Source organism: Anser anser, assembly GCF_964211835.1.
Source record: "Anser anser genome assembly, chromosome: 2".
In the NCBI taxonomy this organism is placed as follows: Eukaryota; Metazoa; Chordata; class Aves; order Anseriformes; family Anatidae; genus Anser; species Anser anser.
This window is the reverse complement of record NC_139721.1, coordinates 122,764,050-122,784,754: the sequence shown is the minus strand read 5'-3', so window position 1 is coordinate 122,784,754 and position 20,705 is coordinate 122,764,050. Positions and strand designations below refer to the sequence as shown.

At 40.4% G+C, this 20,705-nt stretch overlaps 1 long non-coding RNA gene across 11 annotated transcripts in view; it reads right to left on the bottom strand.

Moving 5' to 3' along the window:
- The window catches only part of LOC310894663, a 138,613-nt gene that overhangs the window by 84,128 nt on the left and 33,780 nt on the right, over positions 1 to 20,705 (bottom strand). For 2 of the 11 annotated variants that reach the window (XR_014580073.1, XR_014580074.1), the window contains exon 1: positions 10,623 to 11,014. The exons of 4 other annotated variants lie outside the window; for them this stretch is intronic. This is a non-coding gene — a long non-coding RNA (uncharacterized lncRNA). Of the gene's footprint in view, positions 1 to 10,622; positions 11,022 to 11,085; positions 11,563 to 11,602; positions 12,828 to 20,705 lie in introns of those variants that run through there. 5 more of the 11 variants (XR_014580068.1, XR_014580069.1, XR_014580070.1 and 2 more) reach the window with 5 other exon arrangements.

Below are 20,705 nucleotides of genomic sequence, written 5' to 3'. Positions count from 1 at the left end.
TTCTTGAAGGCTGCAGTTGTATCTTTATTACCCTTCATTGTTATCAGTGAAGCAAAATGCCATAGCTACCTTTGAGGCAAAAGAAATTCCCATTGTGAAGGCAACGATTACCAGCAGATCCTGAACAGCTTTGTGCTTGACATCAAGGAAGTAAAGGCAGTCAGCATTCAATGATAAGTCTGTGTATTACAACATAATTGAAATATGGGCTGTTCAAGGTAACTCCTGCTCAAAAATAATTCCACAATACACACCAAATAGTCAGGAACACAAATTACACCCTGCAAAACTAATAGGTAGGAGCAAATTCGTCTTAGGGTCAGAGACGTGCAATTCCGATAAATATTGCATGCATGTATAATCCCAGGGAAGAACTGGCCAGCGTGCTTCTTCCTGATGATTTCTACCTGCTTCGTGGAGGTGGGGGAGAACCTCTTGGCCCCTTGTATTTGTCAGCACTGAAGCTGATGAATCTCTCCCATGCACACATGCATAAACATACACACACCACACACAGAAACATCCTCTTACAGAAAATAGTCTTTCCAAATTGAAAGCATGTAAAGAGAATAGCTTGGCTTAAATTGTGTATATTTTTCTTCAAAATACAAAGAAAGAATTTCAGTGGAAAAACGAATAAACAGAATGTATTTAAATAACAGGAGGGGTTTTTTGTTGTTTTTTGTTTTTTTTCCTCTCTTTTCTCCTTTTCTTGTCCCCCTTTAGGAAAGAGAAAAAACAAAGACCTTTGGGGGGGGGGGGGGGGTGGAATCAATCCCTTCGCTGACTGTCTCCCTGCCTGCACAGGCTGATGCTCCTTTGTTCCCGGCCGCCTCCCCAGCCTTCCAGCTGAGCTGGTGCCTCAGAGGATGCCTCCCGGTTGCCTCCCACTCAGCACAGCCCAGGAAGGCAGCTCCCTGCCCACCCCGTTGTTACCAGGGCCCAAAACCCCTCTTCCCACAGGACACAGTGCCAGCAGAAGCAGGACTTTCCAAAACATCCCCTTCCCTTCCCACTAGAAAAATGACGAAGCAAGCATTTAGTTATTATTTCAGGGCATTTTTTCTCCCTATTACAGCCCATTCACAGAGCAGAAGCAGTGCCAGGGTGACAGGCGAGAGATGAGCCTTCATCACCTAATTATTTGCAAAGGCAACTTTTGTTTTGGATAAAAGCTTGAGGCATAGGACAGCAGCAGTGCCAAGGATAGAAAGGCATGCTGCATAGGCAAGAGTGCTGAGCTCACCAGACAGATCTATGGGGTTGCAGGGACCATTCAAGACAGAGAAAGCTGGATGTAGGGCCAAGTCTTGCACTGTCCCTGCCACAGTTAGTGGCAGCCCCAAGCCATCTCTGTACCACAGCCTGAGCCACGCTAGCCCCAGCACAGTCCCCTCAGAGCTAGGCACTTGCTACAAAACTCATTTTCAACCCTGCTCTCCTGTCTGCACTGCCCGGTCTGAGCTCTGTCATTTAAACGCTGCCACAAGAGGCCATGGGGCTGAGGTGTGCTGCTGCAGCCGGGGACCACCCCAGTGTGCCCGTCAGTTGTGTGCACTCACCTCCCAGACCTCCTCCCATGTACCATGTAATTCCCCCTTTTTTTCTTTTCTCCCCAAGCCTGAAATGAACTCCTTGCTAGCAATGTTATACAGCTGAAGACACCCCAACAGAACACCCCACTAAGAGACCCCAACAGAAATGATGGTCAGCAGGGCCAACCTCTCTGTAAGTATACCCAAAACAGCATTGATTGAACAGCCCAGGAAAGGCACAGAGAGGCACCTTATATATATATAATTTATCCAGCCTCCCACCACTGCTTGGCTTGTACACACTGAAAGGTCACAGACTAGAGGTGCAGTGTAACAGCCTGCCTTCTGCATCTGCTTAAGGTGCATAGCCCCTACTTCTCATCTAAAATCAAAAGCAGGCACAGAAGTTAATATAAATACCATCAGAACCTTTCTAGGAAGTGCATTCATAATTGCACAGATGAACAGTAGGATTCTGCATTCAAAAGAATAGGGAAGAAAAAAAAAAGCAGGAATTCCTGGTAAGTATTTCAGCCCTGACACTCAGGCAGCTTGGGAATCCTTCCTGAATTTGTGATACACACTTTGTCACTTATGTTCAAAGCTCTACAAATAGTGAGAATAAGAAGAGCAGACAGACAGAAACAGCAGGTAAAATCATTCTCAAGCTCTAAACCAAATACCATCTGTAAAATATCTTATACACAAGTGAGAAGAAATAAAATAGCAATTTATTCAATAGTTATGAGAATAGGATCTCTATCAACCACACATTTGGTCAATTCCAAGCAGTCAAATGCCATAAGCTCTCCCCTCCTGTTCTCAAAATCACAAGCAATCTTCAGAAATGACTGAAGATAGTATAAGCAGTCACATTTCCAGATGAATAGATCACCCTGCTACTTTAAAAACACTCAGCATCACAAGAGAAACAAAAATCTGGTGAAGGGAAATCAGAAACCAAGGTTCATGTGGCAAGGAAAAAAAAATCTGTATAAATATAGGACCACTCTAGAGACTTCATTGCTGGGACTTACTCAGCTGTGAGCCATCCAGCCAAAAGAAAAATTATCGCACTGGAGAAAGCAGTGTTAACACGCAGTTGGTGCTACACACCAGACTCGAACATCCAAGTGGAGTTTTGGTGGTGCAATACATTTAATCGGTGATTAAATTACCACTATTATTGCTATATGAAAAAGCATACAGCTAAAGGAGACAGCCCCCCCCAGGAAGAGGTGGAGAATAAGTGATTATACCAAATATGCACTTCAGGTGCATTAGCAGCCAGGGCCTGTCCCACCACCCCCTCCAGGAGCCAGGGGCACCTCTGTGGTGACAGGGCCAGGCCAGGCCAGGATGTGGGCCTGGCTCAATGAGGCCCATGGCCTGGCAGGGCCATGAGGAGCTGGAGCTAGGCCCTACTGCAGCCTCACTGCTGCAGGATCTGACAGCCCCGGTGCTGACATGGAGGCCTGGGAAGCATGGGGGAAGCCCCAGAGGAGGGGCCAGGGCCACTAGCACTTGTGGGCGCCCTCAGGACCCCGACATGTGGCCTGTCCTGGCACCAGCTGGAAGTGGTTATCAACTGCTCCTGCAGAGCCAGGAGTTGATTATGATGTTGCGTATAGTGGACTAATTAAAATATATCACAAAGTAAAATCAATGAGCAAAAAAATAATCTCCACTATTGCTTCTTTCACCAAAGAAGACCTGAGATGTTAGTCAGGCATCAAATTTAAAGAGGTGATTCTTCTGAAGAGAGTTAAGAAAAGTAACCCATAGTGAGTGAGTGAGTTAGGACCAAATTCTCTACTTATCTCCAAACGTGAAAGTTTGCCTGGCCTTTGGGACTATTACAGGGAAGTACCTGAGAGCCACACTCAGTCCCGAGAGTAGAAGACTCCACAAAAGACCAAGAACAGGGTGGGTTTTTGCAAGCACAAAATTAAATGTTGCAAATGTTAACATTAAATGTTGCAAATAAGCACAAAGTAAGATTAATTAGATGTTGGATCTGTTACCATAAAGTGCTATTGAATATGACTAATATGCTTGTAAAAGAAACGTTAGACTTTTCAAATGTGACTGGTTTACTTATGACCATTGTCAAAAATAAAGCCTGTGTTGGACATAAAAAGCAGAAACACATGAAGCAATTCCTAGACAAGAATTACAGAGTCAGTTTTGGAGTGAGCAAGAGTAAGACTAAATTTCAGGCTTCAGGAAGAATAATAATAATAAACACCTGCTCTCAGTCAGATACCAACTGACACACTCTCGGAAACTAGAGAATAAGAAATAAACCTGATTGTTATCCTTGCTGTCTGTCCAAATCCCATTTGTAAAACAGTACATGCATACACACACACAAGTTTTAGGAGGTTGTTGGAGAAAAAGAGAAACATAGCTACTTCCCTGCATAGAAAAAAAGAGAAAGGATGTCCTGTCCCATGAATATCCAGGACCCTTTATTGTAAGGAGGAAAATATAATGAAAGAAAATGTCTCTGTTCACGGTCACAAGTCACACAGTCTCTCTCCACTTTGCCTGCTGCTTGCCTGCCTCTGCCACGCCACACCAACGCATATGCATACACATGCAATGCAGGTTGTGGAAAAGAGAAGAAAAGATGTTGCTTTGAGGTAGGTGTCCCTGTAGGCCTGCCAGTAGCAGATGAGGCCCAATACCAGGTCTGGCTGACACCATTCCCAGTCCTTGGTGGTTGAAGGTACTCAGAATTTCGTCGTGGATTCCGCCTGAGAACAAGCAGAGTACCAAGGCCCAGCCAGAGTCACTCTTGGGGATAAAGCCAGCCAGAACTTAAAAAGGACGGGAAACTATTTTGTAGAAACCAGGCAAACCACTGGAGACTGACTTTTAGGGATTTGTCAGGGTGCTGGACAATGGCTGGAGGTTTGTTGGCCCACTGGAAGAATGCAGCAAACATCTTTAAGCTGCGTAAGCACAAACTGGTTCTGCAATTAAAGTGACTGTCCGTTTACCCTGGTGTTTGTGCAGCCTTCCTAAAATTTGTCTGAAGGGACAAATTTTTCTGAAGCTTTCTCTTCAAAATCTCCTAGAGACCTAAATATAATTATATATCTTGGGGGTCAATTTGGACACCAGTTCTTGTTTGGCAATACCTGGTATCACTTCCAGTTTAGCAAAGACCTTGAAAGCCATATGTAGAAGTGGAAATTCATCCTCTCAGGAGCACCTCAGCAACAACTTACACAACTATTTCTTATGAAAATTACCACACAAAATGCAACTCAGAGAGACTTCTTGATCATTAAAATCTGATATACAGTGACTGTAATTGGTTAAGTCAGGTACAAAGTCATTGGAAAATGCTGAGAGAGGGGAAAACTCACATTGCTCAGCTCAGACACACACAGCTATTTATTAGACCTTCAGTATAAACCGGAATTGCTGCTGTAGGATGGCTCTAAATACGTGCCGTTGTGCTGTTAGCCTGCAACACCAACTCATCCAGCACAGTGCCTGGAACAGCTTCCACATAATGTGTCACCACATCTGCTGCAGTATATTTGGCTTAAAGTTCCACCTCTAGGGAAGCCGATGCCAAACTATTTATAATAATGGGCTGCAATTTATGGGAAATTACTTTGCACCCTTTATACATGAGAAAGATTCAACATACCAGTCCACTCATTAATGCATCATTAGTTTAAAGAGATCCTTCATAAAGCAATAATACAGATACTTTACTTCTCTGTGGGGTCTTTCTGCAAAGAACGTCAAATGGTTTCCAAACATAACCAACTATTTTCAACCTCCATAACCATTGTAGAAGATGGAGAATGATGAGTACATCTGCAGCTACTATATACCTTCACACTACTGAAAAAAAGAGGCATTTACAAGTCAAAAGACTGTGAGATCCTGCCAGGACCCTCTGTCCTGGGCTTTGCTTTGCATTACTCCTAGAAAGACTGAGAAAGTCATGTCACAAGCAGAGCTATAATGCAGGGTCAGGAGGGAAAGCTCATCCCATCAGGACAATTGAGTTCACCCCTGTAAAAGCTGAGTGAGATTCTCCATGTTATGTGTGGGTTGTGCATCTAAGGTTTTTACCTGCATAATTGATGGACGGCTTGAAAAATATTTCAAGAAAGTTGCAACTAAGTCTCAAAAAGAACCACAGTCTCAAGTCTACAAAGCACTTAAGCAAGAGATTAACTTCTAATATGGAAGTAATTGAAAACAATGCAACATAACCTGTTTTGCCAAGTCAGGGCCTACAGTAGGAATTTCTTGTTTCATTTAATATCTGGCTGGGGACAGTGAGGGCTGGCAACAGGGATATACAATTCTTCCATTAAATTTGCTGTTCAGTATTTTAGCTACCTGAAAGCGGACAGATTTAGAATCTGTCTCTGGGATACAAACTGTTCTCAGACAGAGGTCATCCCCAGCCTCACAGTTTTGACTGCAGATGTGGTTTGAGTGTTACCAATTTTCCTGAAAGCTTAGAACAAATTTCTCTCTGTACTGCCCATCTCTTTCAGCTTTTTCCTCCAAGGAACAGTGGGGGCTTCCTTTCTGGAAGGAAACAAGTAAAGACTACAGCAAATCTCAACTCTTCTCCCCAAAGGTGGTCCTATTACTTGTATTGCTCATTTTTGTTTATGATAATGTGGTATCTAATGTGTAGACCACCAAGTAACTAACCTAGTTTCTGTGAACCAGACACTCCTGCCAAGCAAAGTCACAGCTATCTAATTCAAATCACATCTTCTCAGAGCCTGCCTGTGACCTAGAGAATACATTGGTTCATCTTTGTCACAAACTGACAGTAATAATTAAAGCTGAGCACATGGTCATTTTTCCTGTTCATAGTAGATTTCCTATGGAATTTCTCTAGCCCACATATCTAAATCACTTATTGTTCCCTCATCTAGAAGAACTTGAGTTCTCTCTTCCTGAACCCAGAATAATGACATTTAGATCCTTGATGTCCTTGGCACTTTCTGGAAAGAGATAATCATATATGCTTTGTTCTTGCAGTGCATTTCATTTACTGGCAGACAAAAAAGCAAGGAAAAAAAAAAAAAGCCCCCTTCACAATAGTTTGTCTCTTTCCTGTGTAACTTACCTCTCTCTTCCATGCACTCACAATTCACCCTAAATGAAATGATTAATCTAGTACATAAGCTGAAGGTTTGAGGAGGAGACCTGGGCCATCTGTAAAGATCACCAGAAATCTGCTGCAAGCCTGCATTTTGACAACATGCATGTCCCTGACAGCTTAGATAATTGAACACTCTGCATACAGGCATCTTCCCTAGGGGGTACGCTGCAGAAAGGAAAAATACAACCCCAGACTGTAAACCCTGCCAAGTACAAAGTACTCCGCTCATCCATTACCCCACCTTGTTCAATTCCCTACCTCCTCCTCACAGGCAGAGCAGAGTGAGAAATCCTGGGAGGAATATTAAAAACCACAGCTTAAGTCTGAGTCATTATCCAAGGGTTTCTTTGGCTAAATAGGTTGTTGGGTAATGTTTTTGCATATAATGTTGTTCCTGGCCAACAAACGTGACACATTCCCTGTGACCACCACAGGATGCTCACACAGCAATGTGATAAAGACAATCAGAAATCTGATCTTCTGTGTAGTAAAGTTTCCAAATAAGCACAGAACCCCAATAGTAGAATACAGATTATAGGATTATACTTACAATAGAAAAATGCAGGTAGTTTTTCCAGTTAGCCAGCTTTCCTGCAAGTAGTAAGTCACATTTTCTTTTTTAAACTGTCCGTAAGTGATCATCAGACCCCAACTCAGTAAGGTTTGTAAAGCATGGGTTCAGTTCCATTTATTTTACTGGAAGTAATACCACGCTTTCAGTTAACAATATTGCCAAATGCAGGTATTCAAAAAATCTTGAGCTAAGCACTACATTCCAAAATAATAGGCCAGCATTTTCTTTAAGATATTATTTTTCCCTGGACTGATATTTTCAAGCCGTAGTCTAGAACCACAAGAACTACAAAATTGGGTTTTAATTTAAAGCTGAGCATTTGAATCTCAGTTCCCACAGCTAAAGCCTTAAGATCAACACAAAACATATGAGCATTGGCAATGCTGAGTTAGATAGGCACATGCTTAAATGATTTGTTTTGTTCCCTTCTTGAAGGGAAGGGGTTTGGGGGAGAGGAGGGTCAGAACTTTAACCTCCAACCCTTTCACCTTTGAATCCTTACTCAAAAGCTTCCTGGAAGGGAAAAGGACTTTGCAGCATGTCTGGAAGTTTAACAAATCCAGGCTCTGGTTAATCAAATAGAGAAGCCCCAGGGCTGTACTAATTCCTATACCCAATGAGGCCCCTCAGAATAGAAGGAAACTATGAGCATAATAGGTAGTAGAGCTGCTTGAGTTCATTTACATGACATATCCCTGGCTCTTAAGCTATTCTAATGCCTCTGACTGAATACGCAAAAGGAGGTTTCCCCACCCAAAACACTGATCTGGTCCACTCAGGGCACGACTGACTACTGTGACCTCCAGATTTCACGCACTACAAAGTGCAGTATCTATTATGGGGTGAGTGAGGCTCCAGGAAATTCCCTTTTGAGGAAACTAGGATTATATTTATGAAGTGCACCAGAGACAGATGTCTATACCAGATCTGACACTGTACAAAGACAGATATTCAGCAAGGCAACATACAAAGTAGAAAAAGCTAAACTAGTGATTACAGACGAATGGATACTCTCAAATGTTTTCTTGCAGTCAGGTTTTCTTCCTGCTCTCTCAAAGACAAGCTTTTCTACTATTTCTTACCAAACTGAGTTATAAGTAGCCAGCCACCATGCTTTACATCAAGATCTTTTTGGTGGCTGAGAGTTAGAGTTGAATGCAAGGCATCCAGAATTTAGAAAGCAATTTAAGGATCAAATGATTCAGTGTAATGTTTCTGCAACCTGTAATTTAAAGGGCTAAAAGTCTTTCTGCAGCCACCAATGCTTTCAGGGTCATGAGTTTATTTTTACTCTGTTATTTCACTTGGTAAATGGACTGTAGGCGTTTAAGGGGATGGCCAGTCCTAAAGCAGGAACTCAGCCTTCAAAAACCGTTCATCCTGCATAGTGCTTTGGTTTGCAGAATAAAGAGGAGAAGGAAGCATAACTCAGTTTTGACTATTGCCAATTTCACATATGTAAAAAAGAAATTTCTCTAATTACTAACAGGCAATCTGCACTAGCGAGTATAGTGACGTTAGAAAAAAAAAAGACATGATTAAGTTTCATAGACTTTGCAACAGAGATGAAGTTTCAAGTCTGCAATTTTCTGTAATTTTATTTATCTAAAACAGATCCTTTCTTACCTCATAATAAAGAAAATAAAAGTAAACTAACTTGTTTACTTGTCTTCAGAAATTCAAGTAGCCTGAATTCAGGAACAGAACTGAGGAAAATGAAGAGCTGATTGGACTCATTATTGCAGGATGGTTTAGTTACATATTATACTATCTACATGGATTATTTTCTTATATTTTAGTAAATAGCTCACTAGTCTGTCCTGACTGCCTTTAATGCCTCTCAATCACAGATTTGTTGTATATTTCCAGTTAATATCTTTCTCAGCCCATTGTTTATTATAAGTACTTAGGATTTGATAACTATAATAGGTAGTCAGCCACATGATATAAATATCTAGAAAAAGAACTGTAGCAGTACAATAATGAAAAAGTACTTCAGAATTAATTTTAGGCAATATTTTTATACACTTAAAAATCTTTCTGCCACGCCTGATGAAGTTTTTTCATTAATATTCTGGAATATAACGAACCCTAAACAAAACAAACTAGATCCATGTTTTAATTTGGTTAGAAGAAGAAAATGAAACTTAGTGAAGAAAAAGGCTACTTACAAAAATAATTCACATCAAAATACAGGCATACAGAAATTTTATTCACAGAAACAGAGGCTGGGTAGCTCAGAGTTTGGCAACAATAAGGGATGACATCGTTAAGTTGTTAGTTCAACTTCAACCCACATTATAGACACTGAAATTTATTGTAGGCTGTGGCTGCTTGATCAACATAAGTATGCAAAGCAGCCTTTTGGTTTTATATGTGTTCCTAGGTGTTGAAAACTTGTATGAAAATCACTATGATAGCTGTTATTAATTGCTCAGTTGCTACCTGGGCAAAGGGAATTACACTGTTTGTGAGCCCTCCCTCACAGGGGAGAGAGATTAACAGCACAGCATTTCCCCAAAGTCATATAGTACACTATCATAACTTATAATTTAAAATAAATAAAAATAATAATTAAAAAAAAAGAGTATCAAGCAGCAATGAGAGGTGAGGGAACGGAGAAGGTAAACCTTATAAAAATAAAGTATTTTTTATCTCAATCTCAGTTCTGTCAGATTTCGAACATTTCAAAACCTTCCCAACACCTTTTATTTCATGCTGGTTTAGAACACTCAAGTGCTAGAACATGTAACTCATAAGTTTCTCTAACATCATCTGGTTAATTCTAATTTCCCCACCTCTAAATTAGAGCTTTCTGGATGGCTCTGCTTTTTAGGGCAAAAGTTGCTTAGTTGAATTTCTTGCAACACAGAGATATTTAGTCATTTGGATGACAGATTAATTCAGCCAACAGTCCTGGACTGTGGGACACGTAGCCACATGGAACACCGCCAGATTTATCACTTTACCTAGATCCCTTCCAACATTACTGTATGTGCATAAAGTCCCAAAAATATATACAAAGAAACAAAGTTCTGGAAAGGAATCTAGATGCTTTAAGAATACTCTGTTCATACTTATTAAATTGAATATCCTCTTATTGCCTGAAAGTTTGGGGGGAAATGGTTGTGTTAGTATTTATCCATCATCAGCATGACAATAAACATATCTTCACTTGACAAAATACTGCAAGTGTTTGGGAACCCACAGACACAATAAAGCATGTGCTCTGTGTAAAAGGGAAAATCTAGGAGGGCTAACTACATGCCACTAGCTCCACCCAGCAATTCCAGTAAAAAATAACAGCAATACTATCTAAATTTCTTAAATAATTGCACAGAACAAATCAGCTCACCCAACTTTTGTATCCTACACCTTGGAAATTATAACAGATTTTTTTCTTCTGCAGCCAGTAACATAGCATCCATAGCTACCAGGGCTGTGAGTTGACTTTAGCCAGCAGCTGAACTGGTTCTCAGCCATTTCTCACCAGAGGAGGTTAATGTGTCACACCCGGCAATTATCACATTTCCTGGCATGGGCTGCCCTGTGCTTAAATAATAACATGATAGTGCATGCACGCACTTGTGTATGCAAACAGCAAATTTACACTTGCATCCCAAATAATTTATTTTGGATTAAGGGGAAACAAGATTAGAGGGAGGGAAACAGTAAACCCTTTTGTGTCAACTTTGTAACATACAGCATCAAACCCTCTTTCACAAAATGGCACCTGCACCTACCGGCAGTAAACTACCTGAAATGTAAAGATCTGATATACAGAACACAAACCCAAAACATTTACACGCTAGTCATACCGTCATCCCATGATACCAAGCAAAATTTGAGAGTGTTGTTACTTCTTTTAAATACGCCACGGCCATTCACCCCTGTTGTGCCCACGCGTTGTTATGCCCAAAGCAAGCCAGTGTACAGAGCTCTAACTGCAGCATCCGTGGGTGGCTGCAGGTCCTGACTATTTCATGAACGACAGCTGAAAATACTTCCTTATTTGCTAGCGGTGTACAGCTGGAGCAAGGGAAAGAGCAAGGCTCAGTATGAATTGTAAATAAATCTCACTGATAGCTTGAGGTCTTCTCTTGGCTTAAAAAGTGCATATGCATGCACACATACACAGTCACATATTAATAAAGCTAGGAAAGGCCAGAATAATCATTTATTTTGACCTTCAATTAACTTCAGTGAAAAAATAGCAAAACAATTTCAGTTTACACAGAAGGCCAAGTTCTCAAAGAAGCATAGTACTCATAACACAGGGTGCTCCTTTAACATATCTACAAAAAGCTCACCTACAAATAATGGTCATTTTCTTACCTTGCCTTACTGTTCTCAGACGTGAATTACTTTGATTTCATTGGGATCAGGCTGTGACACTCTTGCCACAAAAAAGATGCCACTTGAGTGGTGTGGTGAAATTGGAGCCCAGCCTTCCAGCCTTCATTCCACCTTCAGGTGGATGAGGGGAGGATAAAACCAAACTCAGTTACCACTAAAGGGGGAATGAGAATTGGCTGTGAAATCCCTTGATTTTATTTATTTATTTTTCCTTTTATTTTCAAGGAAAAACTTAGATAAATCTGCTTGTGCTAGTCCTTTGAAGCTTGTGGAGAAAGGAGATGTGCCCTAGACTCAAGCTTCTCACCTCGGTGGGAAATGACTGAGGTCATGAAGGGGAAAAGAATGAGTTGTGGTAGATATTTGGCAAAGGAGGAGGTGTATTTTTTTAAGGAGGGGAAGTTGGGATCTATTTCCATTTTTTCACATCTCATTAAGACATTAAAAAAAAAAAAAAAGAGTCACACAAATCAAAGAATTTGGGATGTATGTCTTTCCCAGTGGGAAATTGGGAAATAGCAGCAAGCAAATCACGAGCTATAGAGACATGAGTTGACGGTTTGGTAAACTCATTTCTCTTTTGGAGGGGGCTATGTTTCCTAGATATATTGCTGTTAGCCTTCTCCATAGCTTTGCTGAGCTGGTAACAGTCAGCAGCCTGTTTCCCCCTCTCCCCCAGCTCCCACTAGAGGCTTCAGCCAGCTATCTTGAATAATATAATTTAAAACAGAAAATGTCTATTCTCATAAAACTTTACTAGAATGAAATTGCACATTATTGAGCTACTTTATCAGAAAACATATTTTAAAATAAAGAACAGCTTTTTTATATTGTTAGAAGCATATTAAATGAGTTATTTTTAATATGCTATTCAATTTGTACAGAGACTAGGAGTGTCTTCTCGTGCTTCCGAGGCCTACACTGAATCTGGGAATGTGTTGTAAAAGTGCATGAATACATTAACTTTTAAATGCTACACAGAATAATAATTTAGAGAAACACTTATACATTATAATTATGTGCTATTTAGAGTCCTTACCTAGGTAGACAGTCACAGTGAGGAGCTATAGATAGTACTGTTATTTTCAGTGTAAGATCCTCATCTCATTCAGCTTCTATCTGATATGACTTTGATAATCTCTCAGAAACCTAATTTGTTGGAGGTTTTTATATCCTATTTCTCTATCAAAGTTATATGTTTTGTTACTAAGATGATATTTACTATTCAAGAGATCTATAAACTTCCCAGATCAAATTAATCAGCTGAGCAGCTTCTGGAATTTTAAATATGGTCCCTATGGCAATAAATATGTTTCACTGCTGATTTTGATTTACAAGAAATAAAGTAGATACTTATTTCATTTTACAAATTGATCATGACAGCCAAACTCTACAACATGGCATTTTGGCTCCGTCCTGTGGCTCTCGTGAATGAAAAACATATCACATATGATGTACCTTCTAAGAAGTTAATGTCTTTGCTATATAATGTTGTGTTGAACTGTAATGGTGTGCAGACTAAGGCACAAAATGGTCTGGATTAAATATCTGGGAAATTAAATCCCTTTGGATCACTGTCAGGACAAGTCTGCCTCCATTATCCCAAGGCACAGGCTGGCACATTATGATTTTTATACATAGTTAAATACCCAGACTCTGATTTCATTAATCATTCAGTTATGGCTGGAAATATATCATGTGGAGGGCATTCCCAGTCTCCACATGAAATGCTATTTACTAAAATACTGTAGATGTATTACATAATATAAATGTCTGGTATTTTAACAATAATAATTGTATGTGAATCAAAGGTGTTTTTTCCCTTCAGTTCCCCTTTAATCTGCACATGTTTTCAATCTGCAATTCCTACTCCTTTAATAGAATTACAGAGGCTTTCTTAGCTGAAATCAGAACAACAACAACCAAAGGATTTCTTTTTGAGCACCTCACACCACTTTTCAATCACAAGGGCCTCCAGAATGCAGTGTTGTCTCCATCACATGCCAAAGAACCAGTCCTATTTTCTTAAAAGCCAAAGAGGAAATAAATACACATTATCTGCAGAATAAGCTGGATCTGGTTCCAAAAGATGATGCCAGAGAATTAGATCCTCCCGTCTGGCAAAATGGATCAATTTTCACAATACTGGAGAACCCACCTGTCTCAAGCCAAGACCATGGTCATATTGCAACTCTTCTTTACGTTGCCTAAGCAGACACAAAAGTGGTCTACTCAGCAACGCTCACTCTTCATTCAGCATAAGACTGAGATCTGAAATTTGTCAGTTGTGTCATTAACAGTCATATATTTATAACATAAACTGTGATTCATCCCCAGTTTCTTTCTTCTCTGAGTTCATGCTGGGCTTACTGGAATATATATGCTCTTCCACTCTTCCAAAACACATTGCAAGGGGCTAAAAAGAATTCTGAAGTCCTGTGTAAGCACCATACCAATACACATAGCTGAAGTTTCACATGTGACTATCATGGCATTCTAATACTTTCCATTACTAGTAGATGAAATAACTTGCATACTATTTCATGCAAAACTTTAAAACACAGGCTCATCTTCATATGCATTTAAAAAAAAAAAAAAGTACATGCAAGTCTACATTACAAAATTAAGTCATCTTAGATATAAATTCTTTAAGGGTACAATCAGGTCCTTCAGTGTTGAAATTAAACGGGGAAATAAGAACAGATAATTGGTATCATCTGGCAGTACTATTCTGTGAGACCACTTTCCGGATAGCCAAACTAAAATCCAGAGTTGGGAAGAAATATTGTACTTCTACTAGATCTAAGTTTGGGGGTAAGTTATTTTATTGTTTTTAAACTGTTTCATGTAAATGAAACAATCATTGTACTTGGATCTGTACTTTGAGTAGGGTGAATTCTTGTGATTTTCAGGAAATTAGATCCTGGAGCTATGATAACTCGCAATCTGAGAAAAAATCCTTATTTTTGAAAATTAGATCTACATTATACTCACTGTTTTCCCAATCTGCATCTGCCATTGTAAAGCAGATGTGAAGCAGTCCTGTGAAGAAACAGCTATGCTTGGAATCATTACATGCAGACATGGAGTTACAGTTTAAGGTGTACCTGAAAACCAAGCCTTACTATACAGGAGCTCAAGCTGTTGATTATTTGCTAATTCCCACAGAGATTCTCCCAATCCTCTTTCCTTGATGTTCAGTCTCCTCATTCAAGGGGAATCAGCGACCCATAAAAATAAATAACGTATTGCAGCCAAATTCTACTTAAACAATGGTAGTATTCAGGAAAGTATGGCAAACAGGATTTGGCTGTAGCTGTGAGTGCAATATTGATCCTGGATTGTGCATATCTTAACAGGGCAAGGCTTTTGTATGCAGTCATTGAAAAGAGGTCAGATAGAGCAATGAGGTATGAAAATGTGTTATGTGCTATCACTGGATATACACACTAATAGCTTTCTCCCTTCACCCCCTGTTTCTTTTTCCAGTTTACTGGATGTCCTCTCCCACCAGTATGTGTTTTTGTTTTGTTTTGTTCTTTTTTTTCATCCGGTCATCTCCATCTCCTTTTGAACATTTCCTTCTGTAATCATTTAGCCCATTTAATTGTTTCCTGATTTTCTTCCGATCCTTTCTCTTTTTCTCTTCTTTTTTAAATCCTGGCACAATATAATCCTTTTTAGGATTATTTTCCATACTGCTGCTGTATATGGTACTCGAGGCTATCCCCATCCTGCAGCACCACAGCGCAGGCCCTGCTCACCAGGGCACGCAGCTTGGAGGAGGACACCAGCACCTCCAGGAATTCATTATTATTGATAGTGAATTTAAATAAGGGTGTTTTGCTTTTGTTTTTGTTTTTTAAAGTCAATTTGCAGAAAAAAATTTCCTCACCAAATGCCGCTAAGAGTATTGTGTTCTAACTCCATATATATTTCTCACATTAATGTGCCTGTCATTCCCTTGGTTGATTTGTAAAGTAGTCGTATCAAACCTGCCAGGGGTAAGTCATTTTTATTCAAAGGGAGTAACACTCAAACAAGTTTTTTGCTTAATGATGATCCAGAAACATTGTGTAAAACATCTTGTGGCAGCCTACATTGAACATGTCAGAGCTGGATGCCTGATTTTGAGCTAAGAATCCTGTTCATAATTCCTGCGGTCCTATTTAAATCCCTCTTGGCCTGGGCCATAAGGTACCGGGTGTGCTGCAGGTGAAGACAGAGCACTTTAAATGAAACAAACACTTGAAATAGTTGAATCTTACTACTTTTAAAAGTCTGAGCTTTGTATATCCCCAGGGTCTCTCTGCTTGCATCTCCTTAAACAATACCAACCATTATTAAGAACATGAATAATGTGGCATGCTATCATATTAGAATATAATTAAAAACAAGACAGCTAAGCCTCAAAGCTGTACTGAACATACCACACATAGTGTGGTCTTCTGCATTTGTTCTGAATTAAAATCCCACTTCTTACTTGAAACCTCACCTCTGTTTTCCTCACTTCACAGCATGTGCCCACTCCACACAGCAGCGAGTGCTTGTCTGGACAACCTTCACTTTTGGCAATACAGCTGTGCCCATGGCTCAGGGTGCTTGGGACACCCCCCTACTCCCCTCAGCACCCTCTCTCAAAACCATCAGGGAGGACCAAAACAGCTGTGGGGCCAGCCGAACAGGAAAATCTCGCTCCTCGCTGTGTGCCCTGTGGCATGGTCGGACCAACATTGTGCCAGGAAACCCAGCTCTGCCAGTAAACCCCACAGAGGCAGCACATCTACCACTTGACAAGGTGGCATCTTCCAGTATTTCTCTCCCACAGCAAAAGGGCAAAATGTGCAACCACGGTCATAATCGGGACTTCTCTAGGGCCAACAGGACTGGTGGAAAACTGTTTCAGGGCACCCACACCTTCTTCCATCAAGCACTCAGTTTTCAGAGACAGTTTTCCCTCACTAACCTATTTACCTAACCTCAACTTTCACATTAAAAGCCAAGAACATGTTGACTCAATAACATGTTGGCAGGTGACCTAATCTTGCCCAGCTACCAGGTAACTCAGTGCCAGGCCTAATGCCAGGCAAGCACAGCCTGCTGTATGAACTGGTGCTCCTCTCTCTTCCCCTTCCCCGCCTGTTGCATGTGTTTGGTACTATGGAGAAAAGTGAGCAGATGGTTCTCAATGCGGTTGCAGGCTCTGTGAGTGGCCATTATGCTCTGCCTACTGGTTATATCTCTCAATCCCTCCCTCTCCCCTTTCTTGCAGAGTAACCAGGCTATCTGCCACAACCAGTGTTCATAATGCTAACCTAGAACTCTATAAACTCTTCAAACTTGTCAGACTGTGAAGAAAAGGGAAGGGATTTGTTGGCCCGGATGGATGAAGATAATCAAGGATAAGTAGGAGCTCCATAAAGTACTCACAGAAGAACCTGGGGGCTACACTTCTTCCACCCAGAATCAGTGGAGTTCAGAGGTTTTGGGGATGACTGATACAAATATTTGTTGCATTCATTCCAGAAATATGTCTGGAAAAGTTTTTCCCAGACATGCCTGAGGCCATTTTCAGGCCATCTGTGGACTCATATCAGACCTGAAACACTGGAAACCTGCTGAGCAAGGATGGAGGCTATAAACAACTTAGGTGTGTTAATGAATGTTTAGTGTCTAGCTGTTCTTTCGCAGTCTCACCTGAAGAAGTGACTGAGCTGATGTTGTTCTTTCAGGTAAAATGTCTCAGCACACAACCCTTTATCTGGTCTGAAGGCTAACCTAAAAAGACACAATGACCTATTGCCTCCTTTGAGAAGATTTACAGCTGTTTAAAATGAAATGTTGGAGCAGAGATATAAGTAGCCCTGGGGAGCTTTGAAAGAGGATTTTCTAATGCCACTGCTTTGGTTTCATGGACTCTTTATTTCAAAGACTAGGCAATGAAGGTCTAGCTCTCCTTCAAGTGCCAGCCTACTCCAAATATAGCCAGAAGATCAAACTTGAGTCAGCAGCCTTCAGTGGCTCTGGGAGAGTACCAGACCATGAGAAAGCCTTCCCTGATACACCATGACCTATATCAATGAGATGGGGTTTAGTACTGGGGAGTGGCTTGTTTTGGGGAGTGGTTTTTGTTCTTTTTTAGTCATCAAAACATCAGCCTTGTCAACTTTGATAATCTTGTAAGCTCTGCCCAAGGAGTACTTAGTACTTACCTTGTGAAGCAGAGAGACCATAGGCACAGTGGTGGACCCTCACCCCGGTACCCAGGAGAAGCAATATGCTGAACTGCCCATTCACAGAGAGCAAGGTCTGTTTTCAGTCATGAGTTTCCAGGTATGAGTAGAGACAGTCTCTGACAGAGTAGTAAAAATTGTCAAGATCAGCTGTTAACAAAGCTTTCTCCCAGGTCTGGGGTGCTGTTACAGAGGCTGTCCTTTGAAGCAGGCTTGGTGGCCCTTTTCCAGGGCTTTCAAGGTCTGCTACTGGAAAGCAAACAGACCTTTACATTTTTTATTCTTGCCTGACCCATTGCTCTATACATTGTTCCTGCCTCACCAGGGCAACAGCTTGTTGCTATCTGTATTGGTTCACCTAATATTCCATTAATGATTCAGCTAATATAGTTTGATACAGGAAATGTAGATGTCACATCATTAAAGAATTATTTATGTATTCTAGACCTTTACCACAATCCATCTTCAGATGTGTTAATTTATTTCTCCCCTGGTGTTTATAAGGTATGACATCCTGCAAACAACTAATTCTGGATCCCTCCCGTTCTCTTTGAGATTTAATCAGCATTTGAGATTTATACCTGGTATACATGCCAAGATTACTAGAAAGCAATGATGAGCAAGCTTTTAAACACTGGCATTCCTTTTAAGCAAGCAGAATTTTAGAAGTTGATGTGAAACAAAAACTTTCAGAAACTAGCGTTTCTTTCTCACTTAAATAAATAAATAAATAAATGAAATAAATAAAACCATTGCTTGTACAAGCGTGATTGAAATAATACTTAGAAGTTCATTAACAAACCACAGAATTATAGTCTAGTTTCTCTCAAATAAAAGGAAAGCTAAGCGAAACTAATTGCTCTCAGTAGCACAATGCAACTGTGGATCCGCATGTCCTGGAAAGCTTAAAATATGGATCCAGGGAAAAAACAGTCAGAGATTCTTTTGACTGAGAAGAAGAGCTTGTCGTTTTACTTCTCCAGATAACCAAGGCCATAAAAGTGTCGTGGATGATGTGGTAGAAAGACTGACTTCATTATTCATATTTTCTTATCTATTAGATTAGTCATATTAATTAACATTAAGTAGAATAGCACCATAGTCTTTGAAATTTATGTGTGACTCAGTTCAATTATTTACAGAATAATTGCTAATTAAATAATGTAATTCATTTAGAAATAGACACATTTGTAAGGGCAAGTAGTTACCACTTTACAATGAAACATTCCTTTAAATTGAGGGACAAAACAAATTAAAGTGAAAGAAGAGAAGAAACTTCAAGGAGAAGACATCACTTAGAGAAACACAAATATTCCAGCTGAAGCCAAGCGACACTGAGTGTAGGTTTTATAAGCTTCTCTGGTTGAGCTTCTGCTGACAGGATTGTCCTTCACACTCCAACCGTAAATCACTAGATCCTTTATCCGGCAGTAAAGCATTCATTTGGATATAACAGCTCCTAGAGCCATCCTGCTCCTTTAAACCTTCACACAAAATGAGTTAATTCTGAGGCCTCCTACCCTGAATCCCCATTATTTGAGCCTGCAGCCCCAGGCTTGATTTAGCTACATGACCCACCCTGTATTGTGTCTCCGTTAATTTTATCCCGCCTGGGAAGTAAGCTAAATAGGCCACAGGGAGCACAGAATCCCCCAAGAGACCAACTACCACATCAAAACCATTTATATATATACATATGTGTATAGATATACATATACATGTATCATACAAGAAAGGGACCAGAGAGCCAGAGTGTGGGAAACGTGAAGAGAGGGTGGAAGGCTGCAAATGTTTTGGAAGCGTTAGGCCACAAGAGAAAGAGGGAGAACAGTGTGGTGGGTACTGCACTAGGGATGATGGCAGTATCAGGGACAGGTGCCCATGGAGGTCTGGAGGAGGAGGAGAAAATTGTGGTGTGCACAAGATCCGAACTTGTCCTACTAGAAACAGAAGAGACTGGGAAGTTGAGGAAAAGGAGTGTAGTAAACCATCAAAGATGAAGGAAAACGCATGTGGAAGCAGGCACGGGAGCAGAGATAAGGTTGTTCAAAGCTGTGATTGAAACAAGGGCTGTGGTAAGAGTGAGTGGTTGGTGGTTGGTAACCATAACAACAAGAAAATTTTTTGAAAAATAGTGAAAAGGTACAGCGCCAGGAGGGTCCTCTGCAGCTGGGAGAGCATCACCCCACCTGCAAGGGAGCAGAGACGGTAACTCAAAGCTTCTCAGTGAGCTCTTCTGTACTTTAGTCTAAGCTTTTCTGCGAAATATAAGGCATTTGATCTCCACATAAAAGCTTCACCTAAGTCTAAGGATACTGATAGTCACAATTCTGGATAATTATGTCTCAGACAGCTGGCCGAGAAAAAAAAAGAAGTGGATTTAGCATAAGCAGGAAAACAAAAGAGGGACCATAAGTGTGCTCTACTTGCTTATCCGTTCCAGATAATTTACTAAGGAATAGGACTTCAGTGGATCTTTTCAAGACCCACTTAAGGGAGTAAGCATTAAAATATCAGAGGTACAATTAGAGTATTATACAATTGCAACATAAAAACTGTAGACACACATAAAAATCCCACAAACTGCTATTTTACCCTGCAATTGTAACTGGTCAGATGCACTAGAGCATGGCAGCAGATGACGGTAAGTCTCACTGAAACCAATTGCAGTTACAGGGTAAGGAAATATGCAAAATATATTTAAACCTGAGTCAAATTCATCATGGACAATAAAAGCAGAAGGCCTTGGACAGCTATCCTATGCAAAGAACAGAATAAAAAGTCAGCAGTCAGAAGCACAGAAACTTTAAATTTTGTTAAAAAAAAATAATAATAAATAGCAGAATTCA